Source organism: Mixophyes fleayi, chromosome 1, assembly GCF_038048845.1.
Source record: "Mixophyes fleayi isolate aMixFle1 chromosome 1, aMixFle1.hap1, whole genome shotgun sequence".
Taxonomy (NCBI): domain Eukaryota; kingdom Metazoa; phylum Chordata; class Amphibia; order Anura; family Limnodynastidae; genus Mixophyes; species Mixophyes fleayi.
This window is the reverse complement of record NC_134402.1, coordinates 115,556,511-115,582,425: the sequence shown is the minus strand read 5'-3', so window position 1 is coordinate 115,582,425 and position 25,915 is coordinate 115,556,511.

Here is a 25,915-nt window from a genome sequence, read left to right as displayed (position 1 = left end):
GGTACAAGCAGGGTCAGGACCACAGGCAAAGGTTTAGAGTCCGGGTAAAGGCACAAGGTCAGGGTCACAGGCAAAGGTTCAGAGTCCAGGTACAGGCAGAAGATCAGGGTCACAGGCAAAGGTTCAGAGTCCGGGTACAGGCAGAAGATCAGGGTCACAGGCAAAGGTTCAGAGTCCAGGAATAGGCAGAGGTCATCACAGGAAAGGCAATCAAAGGTTAAACACTAACACAGCACAGGAGCAGGTACAAGCTGAAACAGAACACTTTAACCGGTGCTAAGGATCAGTCCTCACTGCCTTAAATAGTACTAAGAACCAATCAGGGCAAAGCCCTGCAAGTATCCCCAGGACTTGCCTAAATAATTAGCAGCGCTGGTGGCCAATGAGGATGCAGTGCCCAGCTGTATAATTAGTTAGTGCTGCAACATGGACCTAATCTGCCAAGGATGGCTGATCCTAAACAGCTCTGCACGCGCGCGCGTGGCTGTTTGACAGCTGGCTAGGCGCAGCAGCAGGGAACCTGAAGTGTCCCGGTTGTTGCCTAGGCAACCGGGACGAGGGAGGCGGAAGTGACACCCCGGTCGTCATGGAGACGGCTGGGACGCCACCAACAGGAGGCGCAGCAGTGCCCGTGGCCGCCGAGGCTGCTAACACGGATATGCCTTTTACAATCATATTATTTAATACACACTGATAATTATGATGATAAGCGCTCCCCCTAGCTAACCGCTTCTGATTGGCTGATTGCAATTCCACCTCTTAAGCTGCTGAGTGCTTCCTTTATTGGTCATGTATATATTTTAGAGTGTTGTGTGTGCATTTTTCAAAAAAGTCATTTTTATTTGTATATACGAAAGAAGGAAGGTAATATCTGATGTACTATTTGAAGCTCAGTAGTAATTGTGGTTTTCCCGATGAAAAAAAAGATGTTTACCAAGTTTTATTGCACTTACAGCCTTCTTCTGTGTATGTGGGTGAAAGTATACCTGCCATAAGACTAGTGAATATGCTAGAGATGCAAAGCTGGGCGCATCTTGAGTTCCATCCAACTCAACTTATGCACTGAATTGTGAAATTATTGCTTGCTTATTTTTGGGTCGTAAAATTACATTCAAACAAGTTATGTTCTACTATGCATTAGGCTCAAAATGTCTATCATATCTAAGACTAACCGTCCCATTTAAAATGTCAAATAGTACAAATGTATAAACAATGGCTCCCCATTTGTGCTGAACATGCATATAAATCATATAATGTCCACTCAGAAGTCTTATTCAAAGTTTAAAACTCTTATGTCTAAGTAATCACGGGATAGTAAGATGCATATTTTTAATCTCTTCATTCTTTTTTTTAAAAAAAAGTTCTGTTTCACTTCCATTACAAACCACCCCCAAATATATATTTGGACTGGCAAAAGACATTTCTAGGAAGGAATTTTGGTGACAGTTTGCTGATTTTCAGTATTACATTTATTACTGCTAACAAGAGGTTGTGAAGAACATACTGATGTATTTTTCTAACTTGTTTGGTTTTCTAAATGACAAAAGACTTATGTTCAAGTGTGTGTTGGCTCTTGTAATGCCACAAATCTTCAGAAAAAATCCCCCATCATGATAAATTTTATCCCTGTTAGCAGTCAAAAAATATTGCCTCTTAATTTAATTCTAAAATAGTAATGCCCCTTCATTTATTTATAAAATATTTTTGCCCCATGAGTTCATTAAAAATTAATTTTGTGCCCTAAATAAGGCTTCCCCCATAAATTTATGCTGTCTCCTTCTATGTTATGCATGGCAAGATAGCTGTGAAGCATGCTGTTTGAGAAATTGTGCCTATCAAAACCACTTTTAATTTTCTGGCATTTCTTTTTCCCAGTGATATTCCAATGGTTTGCAAAACTGCTGCTTGATACATCTATGTATTCATATTATGGATAAAAGTTGTTACGGCAATTTATAATGTAATGCTTTAGGAAATTGTTATTTTCAAGTGATTTTCTATTAGCGATTTTCAAATCACCCAAGAAAACACCATGAAACAGATATTTCACAAATCCCAGCTTGATACATATCCCCCAATATATTTTTCATTATTAATTGGTCATGTTGCTATATTCCTTGCTACACAAAGTTTACAAAATAAGCAAGTTTTCAATCTTTCTGGCTGCAATTGTGCTACTTAATTGTAATATTCAGAATTTTAAATACTTTGTGGTCCATTAGCACTGGTCATTTTTGTTTTCCATTGTTAACTAAGTGCAAAGCAGCAACTATATTTAAGTAATTGTCAGATGTAACATTTACAATCTTTAGATGTCTGGAGGACATCCAGTGCTCAGTATAATGATTAATGCAATTTAGGATTTACATTACTCTTTATGATTTCTGGTCCGAACTCAGCAAAATGTAAGGTGACAATTTCTCCTTACTTATAAGTGTTAAATTCAAAGGCGACGAAGGTGACGATAACAATGATGGGGATCGTAATGGTGAAGAACCATTTGCTTGCGCTTTGCGGACACTAGATCACCTTGGAAGTGATGATAAACATATTTTCTCTCTCTCCATAGTTCTTAATCACGTATCTGTTGTGACATGAACATGTGTTCAAAAATATCCAGAAAGTGATAGATTGAAATTATTGGCAATATCTAAGTGGGTACAGCTTCAGTTGAAAAAAAAAAGGTGTATTATGTAATGTATTTGCCATCAAGTGTAAAAAATATGCTGATCCACCAATCCTGAAAGCCATCATTTCTAAGGGTATCATTTTTGCTACATGCTTGTTCATGGATAATTTGCTTTAGCATATATCCTTGTTTTTTCTTCAGTCTACTACTTCCATCAGTAATATATATATTATTTAATATACAACGATCAATCTTTATTTTATTATATTGGTAATTATCTGCTGGTACTTTTTTGGATAAATGTGAAATATTATTATGTTTAATAGTATTAATAAATATGAATTATTATCCTTATGCGTTCAATGATATTATAACACTGGCAGTGGGGTTACATTAATAGCAATTCACACAGTACTACTTGTGCTCATTACAAACATGCACCAGGAAAGTCACAAATTCAAGAAATAAATGTAATAATTCATCTAAAATGCCAGCAACCATCACAAGAAAAATCAGGAGTTTAGATGTTTGTTGAGAGGAATGGATAACTTTTATTACCAAATGTATAATGTGCACATGAAGGGTTAGCCGAGATCACCAGGGCACACATGTCAGAACATCATCCCCTCAAAAATAAAATCCACATCAATGATGCATCTTGTATAGTTGTTCTCACTGATGATGGTTAAGGTGTTGACTGTTATGAGACTAAAGCTTTAGCAGATGACAATTCTAAAATGCAAACTCTAAGTTCTCAGTCATCATCAGTTAAAAATAGTAATAAGGTCAAGGAGAAATCCCAATCTAGCCAAAGCTATCATTGCCACCCATTACTGATGGAAGTAGCAGACTAAAGAAAAAGCTAGGATATATGCTTAAGCAAATTATCCATGAACTAGCATGTAGCAAAAATGATACCCTTAGAAATGATGTCTTTCAGGTTTGGTGGATCAGCATATTTTTCGCACTTGATTGCAAATACATTACATAATACACCATTTTGTTTCAACTGAAGCTGTACCCACTTAGATATTGCCAATCATTTCAATCTATCACTTCCTGGATATATGTGGACACAGGTTCATGTCACAACAGATACATGATTAAGAACTATGAAAAGAGAGAAAATATGGTTATCATCACTTCCAAGGTGATCTAGTGTCTGCAAAGCGTAAGCAAATTGTTTTTCACCATTACCATCCCCGTCATTGTTATCGTCACCTTCATCACCAATAAGTTTCACAATTATAAGTAAGAAGAAATTGTCACCTTATATTTTGCTCAGTTTGGACATGAAATAACAAAGAGCAAAGTAAATCCTAAATTGCATTAATCACTATACTGAGCATTGGCTGCCCTCTAGACATCTAAAGATTGTAAATGTTACATCTCATAATTACTTAAATGAATGCGTAGAAGTCAAAGATATAGCTAAGATACAATTTTAATTAGATCTTATTAGAAAATAATCATAATCTTTGTTTTTCTACAGCTGGATAGGTAATGGTGCTAGTGAGAAATACCAAATAAAAGTTGTATTTATTGTCAGTCAGTGGATTGTAACAACTTCACCAGTTAAGAACTCAATTAATTGCCGAAGTAATCAGTTATGTCCACAACATTATTACAGAACTTTTAATTGAAAAAGTAACCATTATATTTTTTTAAGCTTTTAAGCAGGTTAAGTATCATTTAAAAACATAGCCTAAGCCTTGAATTTATCATACAATAATAATACTTCTAAAATCTTCTATCATAAAATGCTGTCTTGCTACAACTGCTACAGTAAAGTACTTTTGAAGAATGAAATACATGTCTAATTTAAATATTTTACTAAGAACTACAGCTACAGTGTTGCTCAGATTTAAAAGGATAATTTGTGGTTTATGTGAGGTCTCAGGGCATATAGTTCACAAAATAGGTCATGGGTATCTGATTTTTGCATGCTGATGCAGCCTAGAATTGTCAAAATTTCTTTTCTTTCAAATAAAAGTACATTTTTTAATATATGTCACATTTACTCTTTGGTTCAGAATTTTCTATGAAGGTATTTTAATAGTTTATTTTAAAAACTGAATAATCAAAAATCATACATTTATAGAATAAAGTTTTCAGTGTGTCTAGTCATTGCTGATATACTTGATTCAACTTACCAAACATCATATATATTGTCACGCGCTTCCTGTCCTCCCCGGCGTCCCGGTCGTCACCATGACGACCGGGACGTCACTTCCTCTCAACTCCCGACCGTTGCCTGGGCAACGGCCGGACGCTACTCTTATTGATTAGAGGACTCTGTACTAGTGAGGCTTGCATAGCTGAAGAGGGCATATGAGGGTAGGATGTGAGCTGATCATGTGACACACACATCCAATCCCTGGACAACCTTATCAATTAGGTACAAGTTGGCAATAAAAATTGTGTTGTGACCAGAGTTACCATCCTCTTCATCAAGTTATATAGTATCTTAATGTGGGATGTTACATAATGTCAATGCATCTATATAATTCATTTTAATACAGACATCAGACACCTTAAATTATATTTTGTTTGACATCACCCCCCCTCCAAAACATTGCATTAGCATTAGTACTTTATTCTCCTGTTTGCTTAATTTATCAACACTTCTGCATAATAACTGAAGTGTAAATACACCATGACAGCTGGAGTGCAGCAAAAAAGCACTGGAAAAGGTTAGCTGAGAGGGCCTTAGTCACTGGCCAGGCAATAGTAATATGATAATGCAGAGACCGCTATCATATTACAAATGTATTAATTAATCAAACCTCTTAAAAGTATGATTATGTGACACTGTGCCTCAGTAATAGATGTTATATTTGGTGTCTACAGCTTAGTAAATGGGGGAGTTGGTATTACCACTGTGTGATTAAAAGTGATGCTGGTGTTTATTACACTTTATTGAGAGAACATATTTTTAATAAATGTAGGGGCGGCATTTGTAAAAAGTAAATGAAACTAACTTGCTTTTTTTGTGGGGGTTGCATAGAAAAAACCCAGCCACTAGGTTCCCACAAGTGTAGTATTTGATGCTGGGGAGTAACAAAATAGCCCCCCATAACCTTTATTGAGGTTCTTCCCAGCTTTATCAGCTGTAACATATGTCAGAGAAATGTTAAACACTCCTATGCCCTAAGGGCATGGATAATTATCCATTAATTATAATTAATGCTGTCTAAGGTATAGCATAGCTTTATGACCTTGGTTTGTCTTTTTGTCTTCTCACTACCACTAGAGGTTAGTGGTGTTTTAGCAGAGTAATGGTTTCCAGTCTAATTCTGGGGGCTCTACCTATCCACCCTAGAGGGGGTGAGAGACAGAATTAGCCTACATCCTCATAGATCCTACGCATATTCCAAGATGAGGTGGGAAATTGAAAAAATAAATGTCCCCATTTGATTCTTTGTTGGGACAGGAATTATGTAGCCTGAAGATGGAATTGAATTCAACTTCCAATTTATCCTAATTATATTGCCATTGGGGTATGAGAAGACTTAATTACTTGTGGCTATCTAGCTGTTGAACCCAGCATTTGGCATTGCGCTTTAAGTTAATGTTTTTTCTATTATCATGAATTTATTTTTATTTATTTTTTTGCTTCAACTGTCTTAGACAGTTGAACAGTGTAACTTTGATTTCTTGATATTTCTTCTGATCTCTGAAATCTGCTGAGCCTAAACTCACCATGCATTGCTAGAAAACAATATATAATCATCCAAATGGAGCAATAGGTAATCATTGATTCCTACTAAGTGGACATCAATGTCTAACTGTTTTGTATATTGTGACAATTATTGGAGCCATGCAAGTTAGATTTTAAAAATGTCCATTCAACAAATCGCAAACAAAACATACTTACTTTATTATGTTACTGCTTTGCGTTGGTAGTATGCAATTCAAAATCAGTCTTTCTAACAAAGTTATATTTATTAATCTTTTAATTTACTATTAAAAAAATTTCCAATTAAAAATCAATTAGCTTTATTCCTCGCCAGGTTTGTTTTTATTTGTTTAGTTTTGCACTTTTTAGAACACATTTTCTTTGGAATTTACACAGATATTTCCATCTCTAGAAATACAAAATTAAAGCATATGCATTGCTCAAAAGTAAAATATGTTTTCATGTTTGACTATAAGTAAAATAAAAGATGGATGAATCCAGCTTGGTTCAGTTCATAGACATATTTAGACATGAGGCAATGAGAGAAAGACAAGGAAAACACAGTGAGGCATAGAATGGAAACTACCATGCTGGGAAAGAGGACAGAGCATTTACCATGCACAAATAGGGAGATGAGACCTGTTCTTTGTATACAGAAACATGAACAGTGCTGAGAATGAACCACAGACTCTTCAAGTTCATTAATTCAAAACAAGTAAAAGTCTCCAAATGGTAATTATAAATAACATATAGTAGCACCAGACAGTGTTTACTGAAATCACAGTCATGGATAGTCGAATGCATGAAACCATCTTCAGTCATGGATATTAGTATGTATCAAACTTCATCTCTGTGTCTAATTTGCAATTCCCTTATGGACAGCAGCTTATGAATAGAATCTCAGAAGCATTATTTTTTATATTATTTGTAGTGCCTGAAATCCTTTTATATTTAATTTCTGTCTGGATGAGGGGCAGGGTTAAAATAATTGACTCTTAAGGTGTATTACATTCCAGACAATTGAGAGCATGTTGTAGTTTTTCAAAGAGACTATTACATTATGGACATCCATGTGTGAGTTTGTGTGTGTGTGTGTAGGAAGGGGGGGGGGGACTGTGTTGTACTGTGTGATAAGCCAAACAATTGTGACTTATAATGTAATAAATGTATTTATATAGCAGGGGAGTCTGGACCACCATTTGTCATGCTATTTAGAGTAGAAATGCCCTGGCAAATGCATGGGATACCTAAATTAATACACCCATTCTAAGTAGTACTAATAATTCCATGCAAAATTGATCTAATGGCAATCGGTGTACTAAGTTACTGTTAGATGATATTTGTATTGGATGTATTAGTACTGAAAGCAGGGGAGATATATAGTTTTTTTAGGTGACTCCTCAAGATCTTAAAAAATAACTAATACAATCATACCCTTGTTCTTGGCCATTTTACTATCTCAAACTTTCTAAAACTTTATTTTTTATGCGGTATCCATAATATAGGAAGAATTCAACCAAAGTATATATTTTTTTGTGATTTTTGCATATGTCCCCTATTTAAAAAGAAAATATGTAAACCAATATGGTGCAAAAACATGCCATTATCGTTTAGTTAGGCTAGGTACTCACTATAGTTGGGTCAATCAAATGATAAATGACCGTTAAAACCGATATCACATTAGTGTGTACACTGCAATGATGAGTAAATAGCATTCCAAAACACATTGTACCGTTTCATTTGATTTTTAAACCGGACTAAAAATGTTGTTCAATGATGGCACAATGTTGTTTCAATTCTGAAGTGTGTATGTAATCATGACTGTCTGTGTCCATAGATATGAATGGAGTATGCAGAGTCACAATCATTTTAGACAATGGTTATGACAGATGAAGAGCACATTTGGTTATTTTTGGTAATCGTTAAGGATATCGCAACGGGAGAAATTTTGTTTCGTGTGTACCCAGCCTTAGGCATATAATGTTTTCCCCACTAAAGCCCATGTAGCATAATTAGTTTTGTCAAAAAGGTGTCAGCTACCCCTGGTCATCAAGGCATTAATATATTCTACTCTTTCCTGTATTTCACATTAGGGAATTTGGGAGAAGCAAATGCACAAAATTGCAGGTCAACCTGAGAGCTTAAGACAATTGGTTATTTACTAACAATGTTCACAGGTGCAAGTCTTCACTAAAACTATAGGAAGCATTAGCAATTATCATTTAGAATTTGATTGTGTTGTCTAACTTTGATTTCTAAAATTAGATAGCAAAATCATCTGTCTATTTGATTGTTGTGGTTTTCATACAGGTTAGTGCTTTGGCAATGATAGTAAATTACCTTCATTGGAGGAAATTGGAACTAAAACTAATAGATGCACTTTAGTGAGCTAAAGGGTGACATTAGTATAGAATTTTAAGGAAGGGGACTCATTTAGGTTTGCACACATTTGTGCACAAAACTTAAATAGGAAAAGATGCACATAAAAAAGCATTCCATTTATATGTTGAGTTGTGTGCCTCTTAAAATCAAAACAGAACCATTTGTGTCTTATGCATGTTGCATACAATAGTGCCCCCCTATAGTCTAGAGCTGTGGCTTGATAGTGTTAGTATTAAATGCTAAAATCGCATGACCCTATTTGTATACAATATAATAATGTAATTAAGTGTCATATTCACAAGAGAGAATATTGCAAAACTCATATTTTCCGTATAAAACAAAATTAAATAAGAATATCTCCACATCTGTTGTTTCCCACTTTAAAAATCAATTGACAAACTTATGTAAAAAGAGGGCTTTTGCACAAAAATTCAATTGTAAGGTGCAGAATGCGTCTCATGGATATGATAGGATGATGGGGAATAAAGCATATACTTTGCTGAGAGAAAATGGTTGTGCACTCTGTGTTAAAGCAGTACATTTCCTCTCAATGTCCTTTCTCCATTCCTATTTGTCATTTAAATAATTTAAAGCAATCTTGTTTTTGTACATGGGTGCAATCATGCTCCTAAGCGACACTGATTAAGGAATGGTCCAATCAAATGGAGTAAATGTATGCACCCCTTCACTCAAAAATGAAAGCATTAATTTTGTTTTCTAACAGTGTGCAGGATAATTATGGTACCTTAAATACCTTACTGTTTTAGCAATACTTTCTGTATTAAGTAAGGCCTTAAACTTTCATATTCCATTTTTTTTATTTGTCTTTCTGCCAAAATACACATATTTAAAAGCTCAGTCACTGTTAACAGCAAAGCCCAACACATCAGCATTGTAACCAGTGGCAGAACTACCATGGGTGCAGGGTGTTTGGCCCCAATGGTGCCCAGAAGTTCCCTCACCTGAGCCCCTGTGGGAGACTCCCATTCATCCGGTGCCCTCACTCCATCCCAAGACACAAAGGGCCTGAGTCATTAAGGAGAGCAAAGCATAAAAAAGGAGTAACATTTGCACCTGGGGAAAACAATGTTGCATTGGAGGGGGAGGTAAATTTAAAATGTGGGGACAGAGTTATAGTTGGAGTAGGACATGTCCTAGATCAACTTTAAATTTCAGTGTAATAATAAAGCTAGCAAGTATTTGTGTGCTAGATGAAAAACCAGCCAGTATTTAACTTATGTGCAAAATAATAAACTAATTTGCACCCCTTGCATTGTAACATGGTTTGTCCCAGAGAACATTTACTCCTTTTTTTGCCTTAATGACTCAGGCCCAAATACTCTGTTCTGAAAAGAGCAGAGCAGACTTGAGTTTTCATCTGAGCTCTGGCACTAATGTGCAATGGGATCATGCTCCAGATGATCATGCTCAGATGAGCAGTGGCATCATCAGGTCCCCTACCCAAACCTTGCTATGTGTCCCTGGTTGTACCACCTGACTCAGTAATTTGAAAAGCCAGACAATTCAAACAAGATGGAACAGTAAATTCAACAGTGAGATGCAGTTGCGCTAAACATAAATATATAGCCATGGTGGCAGATACATATTAATGGTAGTGATGGAAAAAAATACAAACATACAATACAAATAATGTGTTGTATAATTATCAGTATTAAACATTATCAAAAATATTTATATGCAAGAAAAAAAAACCTTGTAAAACAGCCATATTTATCCAGGGCTAGCTTCAACTGCAAAAACATGCAGACAGCATGTGCTAATATAAATGAGAAACATACTAAAAAACACGAATTAGTCCTCTGTATTGTATTTGAATTCAAACTGTTAATCGTAGTCTTACGTAATTATCAGACAGTAACCAGATAATCTGACTATATAAAAAATAGTTTAGTCAGGTAGTACTAGAATAGCAGCTATGATTTCTCAAGATTATCATTATTATTATTATTATTATTATTATTATTATTATTATTATTATTATTATTATCAGCATCATCATCATTGTTAATTTGTAAGACCCCACAGTGGTCCTCAGCACCAGACAGTGGCGAAAACAGAGCATAAATGAAGCAGGGACATACAAGGTAGAAATAAATAAATGCAGACATAAAAACAAATGGTATGGAAATATGAGCAAAATAATAAATAATAAATTGTTTATTAAGCATGGCCAGCATACAGGGTTCACATACTCCATTCCATCAAATCCATGTTTTTCCTAATTTAAAAAGAAAGCAGTACATAGATGTCCATTAGTAAAATAAGTAAATTAATAATTTTAGTCATTATTTTGCTTATTGAACAGTAAAATAGTTACAAATGATATAAGTTTCTTAGAAGATGAATAACTTCCTAACATAAGCTTTCCTGCACTATACATTTTCTCTCTTTAAGTGCTCTCAATTCTATAGTACAATAATGATTGTGAGTTGATCAAAATAATATATATTATTATCGCCATCATGTTTATTTTAAATAAGTGTAGTCATATAAATTTGATTTACCTTTCACATAGTGCCAGTGAATTTCGGTTATCCATAGTGGTTTTGGTCCATTATGCAATTCACATTTAACTAAATTGCAAGGCTTATATATTTTTTCATGCTCTGACTCACACTGCACATTCAGAATGTCACATCTTATATTCTATAAATGGAACTTGCACTATCCATCCGCATTATGTATGCCTCATCACACCTGAGCATCCACATTTTCAGTCATCTTGTCTTGTGACTAGTTCAAGGTGAGTTGCTAGGAAACATTTTAGATTAGTAATGGGCTGAATAAAACAAAATACAGTGATGACCATAATATACTGATATCATGCAGTATAACAAGAGTGAAAGTGATAGCATTTCCTGAAACATTTAAAATAAACTATATGCTAAAATAAAAACATAGGTGATCATTTTGAAACAAATATGTACATAAGAGCATAACATTTATCATCAAGCTTATAAACGTGTATAAGTTGTACAGATTCAACAGGTATTATTATTATTATTATTATTATTATTATTAAATTATAATTTTTTTCATTGGCTGTTTTGCTGGAAAAGGACACCAACGGACACTGTACAGTACTGCAGTGCAACTCTCCGAATAGTTCATCTCTTTGACTGCATACGTTTTCAGAGAACCTGAAAAGAAGTTATGTTGTGCAATACTGCATAAGAATATCATGATATTTTACATTTTGTCTTAATGCACCAATAGTTCCATAGTGATATACTGAACACAATATTTTGGATGTAGTTAAACAAAAATGATTTTTTATCAAGTTGAATTAAACCGAATCTCAACTTCCCTGCGATTTTAGTGGTTAGAACCATAGCATTATAATTTGCATGAGATAAAATTACAGATGTGATTATATCATTTAGGCTCATAATGCTTAATTTTAAAATACAAACAAAACAAAAGATAAGGTGTAAGTTCCGATTACTAGTGATGATGGTCACTTTGTATTCTAGAACATGTGTTTGCAATTGTAAATATGTATTGTATGTACAGTAGACATTAATAACATCCTAATATAAGTATTTTTTGGGGGAAAGGAAACTTTTTTTGAATGTTTTGTCAATAATGCCTTTATTATTAACAGGTAACATTAATAGTATTTATTTTACTCTTTTAGGCCTTTGTAGTCCACTTATGTATTGGACCTATCCTGAAGTCTATTGTTTGTTATAGCAGAGTGCACCTAGAGCCATAATCAACCACAGACATCTACATCTGCTCTGTGTTGAATAGAAACGTGCGTAGGCCCAATTTAAATGCATTTTTTAAAAAAGCACACAATACATTTGTTTTGTGTGTCTAAATGAATCAAGACATTCATTCAGCCATTGAAACACATACAACTTCTACTCCTTTAGTCACTATGTTTTACATTTACTTATGTGTCATGATCATTGTCATGATACATTAGCCAAATTCTGTTAAACTTATGCATATACACCGATCAGTCACAGCATTAAAACCACCTGCCTAATATTGTGTAGGTCCTGCTCATGCTCCCAAAAAAGCTCTAACCCATCAAGGCATGAACTCCACAAGACCTCTGAAAGTGTCCTGTTGTATCTGGCACCAACACGAGTTGGGACCTCCATGACTCGGACATGTTTTTCCAGCACATCCCACAGATGCTTGAACAGATTTAGATCTAGGGAATTTGGAGGCCAAGTCAACACCTTGAACTCAAACCATTCTTGAACAATTGTTGCAGTGTGGAAAGTCACATTATTCCATTGAAAGAGGCCACTGCCATCAGGGAATATCATTGTCATGAAGGGGTATACATGTTCTGCCACAATGTTTAGGTAGGTAGTACGTGTTACTTTAACATCCACACGAATGCCAGGACCCACAATTTCCCAGCAGGAACATTGCCAAGAGCATCACACTGACTCAACTGGCTTGCCTTCTACTCATAGTGCATCTTGGTAACATCACTTCCACAATTAAATGATGCACATGCACCCGACTGTCTACATGATGTAAATGAAAATGTGATTCATCAGACCAGGCCACCTCCATCCATCTCTCCATGGGTCAGATCTGGTGCTCACATGCACATTGTATGCACCTTTGGAGGTGGACAGGTGTCAGCATGGGCCCTTTGACTGATCTGCAAATATGGGCTAGCCTTTGTTCCCTACTCACATCAAGGAGCCTTGGTTGCCCATGAACCTGTCACTGGTTTACCAGTTGTCCCCCCTATAGTTGGTACTAACCACTGCATATTGGGAACACCCCACAAGACCTGCCATTTTGAAGATGCTCTCACCCAGTCGTCTAGCCATCACAATTTGGCCATTGTAAAAGATCAGATCCTTATGCTTGCCCATTTTTCCTGCATCCAACACATCAACTTCAAGAACTGACTGTTCATTTGCTGCCTAATTTATACCACCTATTGACAGCTGCCATTGTAATGAGATAATCAATGCTATACACTTCACTTTTCAGTAATTTTAATGTTGTGGCTGATTGGTGTATATCCTTATATTATCCAGCAGAATATGTACCATTGTCAATGTTTGCAAACTGTTTTGATCTTGAGGGTATATAGAAGCCCCAAACCACTATATTCCCGTTGTCTTGCTTGATTGTTAAGTTCAAATTCCTTTGTCAATATTCAGCATTATGTCAACATGTTTTTCATTTATGTAAAACAATTTCACTAATATTGAAAATTATTCCAATAGCCTTATGGATCATGTTGGTCATCTTTGCAGGCTTCTGATGGGGAGAAATGTTCTTTTTGGAAAGCACACTTTTGGTTTGTTTTTTTTGCTCCCAGCTACTACGTCATGAATTTTGCAGTATCTTATACTTTTGAAATTATCAGTGTTATTGTTTTTTGGATGATTAGTCTAGGAAATACTGACAATGTTGTTTTTTTTTAGCTGTATTCAATGGGCCTGTGTCATTAAGGAAAGTATGGTAAAAAAAGGAGAAAATTTGATCCTGGACAAGCCATCTTACAATACAAGGGGTGCAAATTAGTTTATTGTTTTGCATGTAAGGAAACTACTGGCTGCTTTTTCATGTGGCGCACAAATACTTGATAGATTTATTTTTACACTGAAATTTGAGGTTGATCTTGGAAATGCTCTACCCCAATTATAAATCTGTCCCCACATTTTAAATTTACCTCCCCCTCTAATGCAAAAGGGTTTTGCCAAGGTGCAAAGTAACTCCATTTTTTGCTTTGCTCTCCTTAATGACTCAGGCCCAATATGTCTGACAGCAAAGGCCCGTGGAATGCAATTTTCTGCAGTTTTCATAAATCTCCTTTGTCCATCATTTTTTTTCATTGGAATCAAAATACCTCTTTAAAGTGCTTATACTAAGGATTGTTTATAATTTAGAGATTCTAGATATCTGGAGATTTAGATATATTTTATCCAGCGAAGACATTCAAAGTGAATCTTGGATATGCTCACTGGTGATAATAAAGAGCACAATTAAGTGTTATCTGTTAAACAAGGTTGGGCCTAATGTAGAGTTGAGTAAAATATGCATTTCCATTCAGCACATACGCACAAACAATACTTCACTGTAATTCCCAATTCAGACACAGGCACAATATTACCCCCATCACCAAAAAATGTCATCCCTTCCCTAGAAGAAAAGATCCATGCTGAAAGCAGTAGGACTACCCCTGTAGTAGTGAGTGTGGGTTAATACATATTAAATAGTTAAATCAATATATGTTTGCTGTGCACTTCAGATCACAGCAAGCTCTTGTATGTCTAAAGTGTTTGGGTATGCTGGCACTAGAACTACAATTTCCAGCATGCACTGTAAAAATACAGCAAAATAAACACATTCACCACACAAAAAGTCCTTTAGTAAAAATCAAAACAACCTTACATACCCCTTTTCACCAGTTTACTTCTCACCCAGGTCCTCATCATCATCATCATCAACATTTATTTATATAGTGCCAGCAAATTCCGTAGCACTTTACAATTGGGGCAAGCACAGTAATAAACAAACTGGGTAAAACAGACAAAGAGATGGGAATGCCCTGCTCGCTAGATTAAGATCTATGGAACAATGGGAGTTGGATACATGAAGTTAAGTCTACATATTGCATTTTGGTCAAGCAAGATTGCAAACATAAAAAAAACAAAAACAAAAAAACAAAAAAAAACAAAAGGGATTAGTATTCTATATGATCCAGTCACACATCAATGCTTGTCAGAGGGTTGTTGTCCTCTGTGCTAATTGGTATCCTGATGCTTTGGATACTGACCTCCACTTTTCCTACAAAAAGCCCTGAATAGTTAAATAATGACCTGATGAAAATATACACTAACCTTCACAGTGACGGCGTTGATTTCCGAAGAGTCTGGTATGCGACACCTGGTAATTGCGAAGATGCTGCATGCCGGTGCTGGATTGTGATGTCACCAAAGGCATTTAAAGAGGTATGTTAATCATACGGTTAGGGTTAGGGTGCGCCAAACGTCCGTTACTTACCTGACGGTAATCTAGTGAGGTTAAGAAGGTGGTTGAGGAATATTGCTTGAAGAGGTCAGTTATTAGAGAATGCCTGAAGTTTTGTAGACCACAAGAAAGTATTATTGTGTGCGGGAGGGAATTCCATAGAATGGGTGAAGCTCGAAAGTAGTCTTGAAAAATGGAATGGGAGGATGTAATGAGAGTGGATGAGAGACGCAGATCTTGTACAGAACTGAGTTGCTGAGTTGGGAGGTATTTTGATACAAGTGAGGAGATGTATGTCGGTGCAGCTATGTTGATGGCTTTGTGGGTTAGTAAAAGTATTTTATATTGAATTCGGTAAAAAACAGGCAACTATTGTAAAGACAGACAGAGTGATTCAGCAGAGGAATAACGATTTGCAAGGAAAATCAATATGGTTACTGCATACAAAATAGATAGTAAAGGTGTGATTCTGTTTAGGGGAAGACCAGTAAGGAGGGAATTGCAATAGTCAATGCAGGAGATGATGAGTGCACGATTTTTGCAATGTCTTGTGTAAGATATGTGCGTATTCTGGAAATGTTTTTTAGATGTAGAGTTGATGTGGGAAACAAAAGATAGCTCTAAGTCAAGGATCACAACTAGGCAGCAAGCTTGATGGGTGGGGTTTAATTTCATGTTGTCAACAGAAATAGACATGTCAGGTATGCTTCGGTTGGTGGGTGGAAATATTATTCACTTTGTTTTTGAAGAATTCAGTTTGAGTTGGTGAGAGGACATCCAAGATGAAATGGAAGAAAAACAGTCAGTAACGCTTGACAACACAGATGTCGAGAGATCAGGAGTTAATAGATAAATTTGGGTATCATTTGCATAGAGATAATATTGAAATCCAAAAGAGCGTATTAGTTTTCCAAAAGAAGTGGTATAGATAGAGAACAGCAGAGGACCTAGTACTGGTCCTTGTGGTACTCCAACTTATAAAGGAAGTGGAGCAGAGGTGGATCCAGAAAAATGAACACTGAAAGATCGATTAGAAAGGTAGGATGAGAACCATATAGGACAGTGTCTTGAAGACCTAGGGATTGTAGTGTTTGTATGAGAAGAGAGTGGTCAAATGCAGCTGAGAGATCCAGGAAAATTAGAAGTGAGTAATGGCCTTTAGTTTTAGCAGTGATCCAATCTTTGACAACCTTAGTGTCTCGGTTTGGTAAACTGGATTCTTTGATCTGCCCAACTTGACGCTACTCCTAGTAAGGCGTGGAGTCTAATGAATGGACGCTTTTTGCCGGGGGCCACCACGCAAGGTAGTTTGGACTTAGCTGCATCCGTCCGCAGATTGAGGCCCTTACCAGAAGTGTCAGGCGAGACCCTTTAGGGGAGTAAGTTAGATAAAAGGAACAAGATGCTGCAGAGGAGATAAAGCACAAGGCCAGTAGGCAGCGGGACAGTGGAGTCATATGGAGCGTAAGCTCTTGAGCCGATAGCACAGTGGAGATAGATGGAGCGTAAGCTCTTGAGCCAGTAGCATGGTGGAGACAGGTGGAGCGCAAGCTCTTGAGCCAGTGGCACAGTGGAGACAGATTGAGCGTAAGCACTTTAGCCAGCGGCACAGTAGAGACAGGTGGAGCGTAAGCTCTTTAGCCAACGGCACAGAGGAGACAGGTGGAGCGTGAGCTCTTTTAGCCAGCGGCACAGTGGAGACAGATGGAGCGTGAGCTGTATAGTCAGCAGTACAGCTGAGACAGGTGAAGCGGAGCTGTATAGCCAGCGGCACCATAGAGACAGATGGAGCGTAAGCTCTTTAGCCAACGGCACAGTAGATACAGGTGGAGCTTAAGCTCTTTTAGCCAGCGGCACAATGGAGACAGATGGATTGTGAGCTGTTAGCCAGCGGCACAGTAGAGACAGGTGAAGCGTGAGCTGTATGTCCGGCAGCACAGCTGAGACAGGTGAGGTAGAGCTGTATAGCCAGCGGCACCGTAAAGACAGATGGAGCGTAAGCCCTTTAGCCAGCGGCACAATGGAGACAGGTGAAGAATGAGTTGTATAGCCAGCGGCACAGCGGAGAGAGGTGAAGTGCTGAAGATCCAAGTAGAGCACACAGGAACTCAGACGGTAAAGGAAGGTAACTCGATCAACAGGCACTGAGGAGAAGGGAGAAGTGCCTTTTAAAGTTTGGAGCTAGACCGATTAGCCAATAGGGAACATGCAAAGAACATAACAGAAAGAGTCCGAGCATGCGCAGAACCAGGATCAGGACGCCAGAAGCCGAAGCATGAATCACTGAGATACAGGTGAGCGTGTCGGTCTTCGGTTATGGAAGCTGAACCACCGCTGTGTGACACTTAGTCACTGCAGTCTCTGTGGAGTGTTGAGAACAAAAGCCAGACTGAAGAGTATCAAATAGGTTGTTTGTGGAAAGGAAGCATGTCAGGTGAGTGTAGTCAAGTCTCTCTAGAAGCTTGGAGGGGCATGGGAGCTGAGAGATGAGACAGTAATTTTGTTTTTTCAGAATAGGAGTAATCACTGTGTGCTTGTATAATAGCAGGAAGATACAATTTCTAGTCTGATCTTATCAATCTTGGCATGGAAGTAGAAAACAAGGTCCTGTGCACTGATAGTAAATGGAGGTTTTGGGATGGGTGGATTGAGAAGAGATTTAAATGTGTAAAAGAGACGCTTGGGGTTAGAAGCCTGAGCATAGATGAGAAATTGGAAATATGTTTGTTTTGCAGTGTCCAGAGCATTTCGATGGGACTAATAGATAGAAAAATATGTGAAGAAATCATTAGAGGTATGAGATTTACGCCAGTGACTATCTGCTTTACGGGAATATTTTTATAGAGTTTGTGTTACTTTAGTGTGCCACGGCTGACATCGAAGTTGATGTGTAGTATAATAAAGAGACTCTGGAGCCACTTGATCAAGGGCTGTTGTTAGGATTTGCTGAAAGTGAGGTAGTGCCATCTCACGGGAGGAGAATGTAGGGGAGAAAAAAGTTGGAGGAAGGTAGAAAATTGTTGAAGATTAAAAGAGTTAAGATTTCTGCAGGTATGAGGAGTTTGACAGCAGAGAGGTTAGAGCTGTGGGGGGTTAGTGTGTAGCTGATAAGGTGATGATCCGAGAGGGGTGAAAGGTGTGTTAAGTAAAGAAACTAAGCATAGTATTCAGAAAACAAGATGAAGACAATGGCCATCCTGATGAGTAGATGATACAACCCACTGGGAGAGGCTCAGGGAGGTGGTTAGAGAGAGTAGTTGGGAACCAACTTTGGAATGTGGATTATCAATGGGGATGTTGTAATCATCCAGGATGATGGTGGGGATGTCAGAAAATAAGAAGTAAGGGTGCCATGCCGGGGAAATCCTCACAAAATTGTTCCTGCTCTCCAGGGGGTCGATAGATCATCCCAACACGCATAAAGAATGGATTAAAAATTTGAATAGCATGTACTTCAACAGATGTGAACAAAAGTGATGGGACATATGGTAGAGATGTGAATGTGCATTGTGGGAAGAGAGTAGTCCAACCCCACCTCCTTGTCTGCCTCCATGTCTGGGGGTGTGGGTGAAATGGAGGCCACCATGTGAAAGAGCTGCAGGTGACGCAGTGTCTGATTGCATAAGCCAATTTTCTGTTATTATCAGAAGGATGAGGTTGTTTGAGAGGAAGAGGTAATGTATGGAGGTAAGTTTGTTACAAATAAAGCGTGCATTCTGAAGGGCACATTTAAAGGACTTTGGAAGAGAGGGGAGAAGGTTGAGATTTGAGATTTGAGATTTGCTGTATTGAGGTAGTGTTCCGATATATGTGTGTTTGAGGAGTGTGGGGAAGCTGGATTAGGTGATAAATCACCAGTTAACGGAAGAGAGAGAGAAAGATAGGTAAGAGGATTGTAAAATGTGTGACCTTTTATTTTCTGATGACAGGAGGAGACTGCGCCAGTTAGAGAGGATAAATAGGACAAAAGTTCATGAGTGTTAACTATAGGTGAGTGGAGTAATGAAGGTGCAATTTGGACAAACATTTGTGTTGGAGGAAGGGTGAAGGATGATATAGTCCTAAAGATGATGTCATGAAGGAAGAGTAAGAAAAGCAAGAAAAGCAATTTGTTAATCATTGTGAATCAAGAATAAAAAGTCACAAAGTTAGGTTATTTAAAGAATTACCTATTTGCAATGGTCAGTGTAGTAAGAGAAATAGTGCAGAGTTAGGCAGTAGCAGCTTATTCCTTGATGTCTTCAGATGTTGTGCAATGTTTGTGTCACGAGCCGCGGCGTTACTCACAGCCGCCGCGGCTCGCTTCTCATGCGCCCCAGCATCCCGGCTGTCACCTTGACGACCGGGACGTCATTTCCTCCTCCTGTCCGGCCATCACCAGGGCAACGGCCGGACGCTAGTTCACTAGCGCTGCGTCCCGGCGGTGCTGGTAGCCAGGAGCATGCGCATAAATAGTCAGTCTATGGGGCTGATTAACAGGCATTAGCCTGCAACTGTGTAGGTCTGGGACAAGCCCTGATTGGCCCTGCTGGATTCTTGTAATTACTCTGCAGGAGTGTGTTCAACTGCTGATTGGTCTGTGTCTGTATTTAAGGCAATGAGGTCTGCTGCCTCATTGCCGGTTATAGCTTCTGTGCTCCAGTCTGTTGACCTGCTTGTTCCTGTTCCTGTATTTTGATACCGCTACTGATTTCCCGTGTATGACCCTTGGCTTTGAATTGGACTTCACTTGTGTTTCCTGTGACCCTGATCTCTGGCCTGTTTACCGTATCTGCTATCCGCCTGTAAACCCCTGACCTCAGCTTGCTTACCGATACTGTTGTCTGCTGCCGACCCTTGACCTCTGCGTGGACCTCACTCCGCTTGCCTGGGTTCTCCCCAGCCGGTACACACTTCACGACCCTCTGTCAGTCTGCGGCCCAGTCTGTCCCCACCATCAGGGGCTCCAGTGAACACCTGATTGGCAGAGTAGATTCCGCGTTGTGTTGCACCGGCTGGAGGGGTTCCTAACATTATAACCGGCCCACACACTGAGACAGAAGAATACTGCGCTGAATTCCGTAGATGGTCACCTGATAGTGGATGGAACAACCCCGCCTTACGTAGTCAGTTCCGTCTCGGCCTATCGGAACACATCAAAGATTCTTTGGTGCAATACCCATCTCCTACCTCTCTGGAGGATCTGATGCACTTCTTCATTACAATTGACAGGAGGTTTAAAGAGCGGAAAAGTGAAAAGGAGACATAATCACCTCCATCCGCCTTCGTTCCTGTTTCCACAGATGGTGAGGAACCGATGCAATTAGGAGCATATCGTCTTTCCCCTGAGGAAAGAGACAGGAGAGGCCTATGTCTTTATTGTGGCACAAGAGGCCATTTCTCCCGTTCCTGCCCAAATAAGCCGGGAAAAGAGCATGCCTAGGGAACGAGGGGAAAGTTCACCTAGGTCTGCAGATTGTCTCCCCGAAAAATGCCGTATTGATCCCTGCGCAGCTCACGTTCAATACCCGTTCCATGGACCTGGCAGCCTTCATTGACAGTGGAGCTGCGGGCAACTTCCTTGACATCGGGTTCGCCCGCGCTGCTGAAATTCCAATGGTAAGACTCAAGTCTGCTGTTACTGTCTGTGGTTTAGATGGAGCTCCGTTACCCGGTGGCAAGATTTCCTGGGAGACCCCGCCACTACAGTTGAATATCGGAGCCCTCCATTCAGAATCAATAACCTTCCTCCTTATTGATTTCTCATCGGTGCCTTTGATCCTGGGTCACACATGGCTTTCCCGGCATAACCCTGTACTGGACTGGATAAAAGGAGAAATTGTCCACTGGAGTTCTTATTGCGAACAGTCCTGTTTGTCACTACCGCTGCGGGTGATCCAGTCTATTCCGGAGAAACTTCCCTCACAATACCACGACTTCTGGGACGTGTTTTCCAAGAGAGCGGCGGATACCCTACCACCTCACCGTTACTTCGACTGCGCTATCGAGCTCATACCTGGTTCCAAGTTGCCTAAGGGACGCCTGTATTCCCTCTCAGCTCCCGAGACCAAGTCCATGCAGGAGTATATTGAGGAGAATTTGGAAAAGGGCTTCATCAGGCCGTCCAAATCTCCAGTAGGAGCTGGTTGTTTTTTTGTATCTAAAAAAGACGGAGGGCTAAGACCCTGTATTGACTACAGAGGATTGAAACTCATCACAGTTAAAAACACCTATCCACTTCCTCTCATCTCTGTATTGTTCGATCAACGAAGAGGTGCAACAGTCTTCACCAAAATTGATCTCCGGGGTGCATATAAACTCATACGTATTAGAGCAGGTGATGAGTGGAAGACGGCATTCAATACGCTCTCTGGCCACTATGAATATTTGGTCATGCCATTTGGTCTGAGTAACGCCTCTGCAGTATTTCAGGATCTAATTAATGAAGTGCTACGTGAGTTTCTGGGACATTTCGTTGTGGTTTACTTGGACGACATCCTCATATATTCGGACTCGTTGTCAGTACACCAGGGTCATGTCAGACAAGTTTTACAAAAGTTGAGAAAATATCATCTCTATGCTAAACTCGAAAAATGTGAGTTTGAGGTTCAGAAGGTATATTTTCTTTGTTATATAATCTCCTCGGAAGGATTCTCTATGGACCCAACCAAGGTCCAAGCAATCCTAGACTGGGTACAACCAAATAACCTCAAGGCGGTCCAGAGGTTCCTGGGATTCGCCAATTATTACAGGAGGTTTATTGGCGGCTTTGCGGATACCGTGGCTCCTATCGTCACCTTGACTCGTAAAGGAGGTAATCCAGCTGTTTGGTCACAACAGGCAATAACTGCATTCGAAACCCTGAAGAAAGCTTTTGTGTCTGCTCAGGTCCTCAGACACCCGGATCCTAAGGTACCGTTTATTCTTGAGGTAGATGCCTCTGACATCGGTGCTGGGGCCATCTTGTCACAAAAAGATCCCCAGACCCACCGCTTACATCCATGTGCCTTTTTTTCCAGTCAGTTTTCCTCAGCAGAAACCAACTATGACGTGGGAAACCGAGAATTGCTGTCAATTAAATGGGCCTTTGAAGAATGGCGACACTGGTTGGAAGGTGCTGCACACCAGATCTCCGTTATAACGGATCATAAGAATCTGCAATATATACAGTCAGCCAAACGTCTGATCCCCCGACAGGCTCGTTGGTCGCTGTTCTTCACTCGGTTTAACTTTATTATTACCTATCGTCCTGGTTCTAAAAATATTCAAGCGGACGCTCTGTCCAGAAGTTTCCTGGCACATCATGCTCCGGTCACTAGCCCAGAACCTATTGTTCCTGTGTCTATAATCCATGCCGGATTAACTCAAGATCTGAGCTGTACCTTACAAAGGTTCCAGAGGTTGGATCCTGACAATACTCCGGTAGGATGCCTGTTTGTTCCTGTTCATTTAAGAAAGGCAGTCCTTGCCGAAGCACACAATAGTCATTCTGCAGGACACCCTGGAGTCTTCAAAACATTGGAAATCCTTTCCCGTACTGTATGGTGGCCATCACTGTCTGCCGACATCAAGAGTCACATCTTGTCTTGTGAACTTTGTGCCAGGAACAAAGTTCCCAGGACTCGCTCAGTAGGTCAGTTGGTTCCGTTGACCGCACCTGCAAAACCTTGGACACATTTGTCCATGGACTTTATCGTTGATTTACCACCTTCTGCGGGACACAATACCATTTGGGTCGTGGTAGACCGCTTCAGCAAAATGGCACATTTCATTCCACTAACCCGGCTTCCTACTGTTCGAGATCTAGCCATTCTCTTCATACAACATATTTTCCGTCTCCATGGACTTCCTTCTGATATCGTTTCCGATCGTGGATCACAATTCATTGCACAATTCTGGAGATACTTCTGTACCCTACTCGGAATTAAAGTCAGCTTGTCATCCGCATACCACCCTCAGTCTAACGGGCAAACAGAAAGGGTTAACCAGACCCTAGAGCAATTTTTAAGATGCTACACATCAGAATTCCATGATAACTGGTCCTCCTTGTTGCCCTGGGTGGAATTTGCCTGTGACAACTCCTGTCACTCATCTACCAAAATTTCTCAGTTTTTTTGTAATTACGGTTTTCACCCCAGATCTAACTCCTTGTATTCACTTCAGTCCGTTGGTATCCAGGAGATCCGCTCCACTGCCAGGGATCTCAGAGTTATCTGGAGGAAAGCACACTCATCATTGAGACAAGCCTCACTTGTTGCAAAAAAAATTTCGGACCGACACCGTACCATCTGCTCCCTTAAGATTGGCCAGAAAGTGTGGCTGTCAACAAAAAATATCAGGCTCAAACAGCATTGCAAGAAGTTGGGTCCTAAGTTCATCGAGCCGTTTCTCATCATCAAGCAGGTGAATCCCGTCGCATTTAGGTTAAAAATTCCGGGCTCGTTGAGGATCTCCAACACTTTTCACTGTGCGCTGTTGAAGCCGGTACTATACCCTGGTCAAGCCCAGTCTTCTAGTGTGCCTGGGAGAGGTTCCAGTGGGCCACAAATGTTCGTGGTTCAAAGAATCCTTGATTCTAAAAAAGTGCAAGGACAGGTGCACTTCCTGGTACAGTGGAGGAACCGCGGGTTAGAAGAACGGTCTTGGGTTCCGCGGAGACAATTCCATGCTCCCAAACAACTGAAGGAGTTCTTCAGGAAATTTCCAAGAAAACCTGGGTGTCGGGGTTCCTTGACCCCTCCTCAAGGGGGGGTACTCTCACGAGCCGCGGCGGTACTCACAACCGCCGCGGCTCACTTCTCATGCGCCCCAGCGTCCCGGCCGTCACCTTGATGACCGGGACGTCATTTCCTCCTCCTGTCCGGCCGTCACCAGGGCAACAGCCGGACGCTAGTTCACTAGCGCTGCGTCACGGCGGTGCTGGTAGCCGGGCGCATGTGCATAAATAGTCAGTCTATGGGGCTGATTAACAGGCATTAGCCTGCAACTGTGTAGGTCAGGGACAAGCCCTGATTGGCCCTGCTAGATTCTTGTAATTACTCTGCAGGAGTGTGTTCAACTGCTGATTGGTCTGTGTCTGTATTTAAGGCAATGAGGTCTGCTGCCTCATTGCCGGTGATAGCTTCTGTGCTCCAGTCTGCTGACCTGCTTGTTCCTGTTCATGTATTTTGATACCGTTACTGATTTCCCGTGTATGACCCTTGGCTTTGCATTGGACTTTGCTTGTGTTTCCTGTGACCCTGATCTCTGGCCTGTTTACCATTTCTGCTATCCGCCTGTGACCCCTGACCTCAGCTTGCTTACCGATACTGTTGTCTGCTGCCGGCCCTTGACCTCTGCGTGGACCTCACTCCGCTTGCCTGGGTTCTCCCCAGCCGGTACACACTTCACGACCCTCTGTCAGTCTGCGGCCCAGTCTGTCCCCACCATCAGGGGCTCCAGTGAACACCTGATTGGCAGAGTAGATTCCGGGTTGTGTTGTGGAGGGGTTCCTAACAGTTTGTCCAACTGTATTGCTTAACTGTGCATTTCATACACAGAAAACACATGTCTTAGCCCACATACGTCTCCCCATAAAGCAGGGATTCCTCCTATATGAAAATCAAAAGCATAAGGAACACACCTGCTCAGCAAGGAGCAACAACAGTAATGACAGACTCTCCATGCTCTGGAATTGGTTAGTAGTAGCACAGTAACTCACCACTAAATGCAATGAGCTACATTGATACAATGTAGCTAATTGATACATTAGATCAATGGATGACGTCCAGCTAAACAAATTTACATTTTTGTCTATAACTTACTGTATTATTCAACCAGTGTTGTTTTAAGTAAACAGTAAAAAAATTATAGTTAAGGAAACAAATAATCTGACTGCAGGTTTTTAGTGCTAAAGGCAAAGTGAGAATAATGAAATATCTATGCAACAAATCTTGAAATTATTTGTGTCTCTATTATTCTACTCTCTAGACTCTTAGCTTTCTTTCATTAAAGTGTCACTTACACTTGTGGCAATGAATGAACACATACATTTCATTTGATGATTTATGTATTTATATGTAGAGATGATAAAACTGGCAAATTTTTACATGCATATAAACTTCATGAAAACTAGAGAAACCCAGCAGTAACTGCCTTAAATTAAATGGAAATGCAATGACTAAATTACTTTATTAACAGAATTCAATAACTTTTTTATACACACAATTACATGTAGAAATTTTAACAATGGAGTATAATAAATAAATAACTATATTATCAATCAC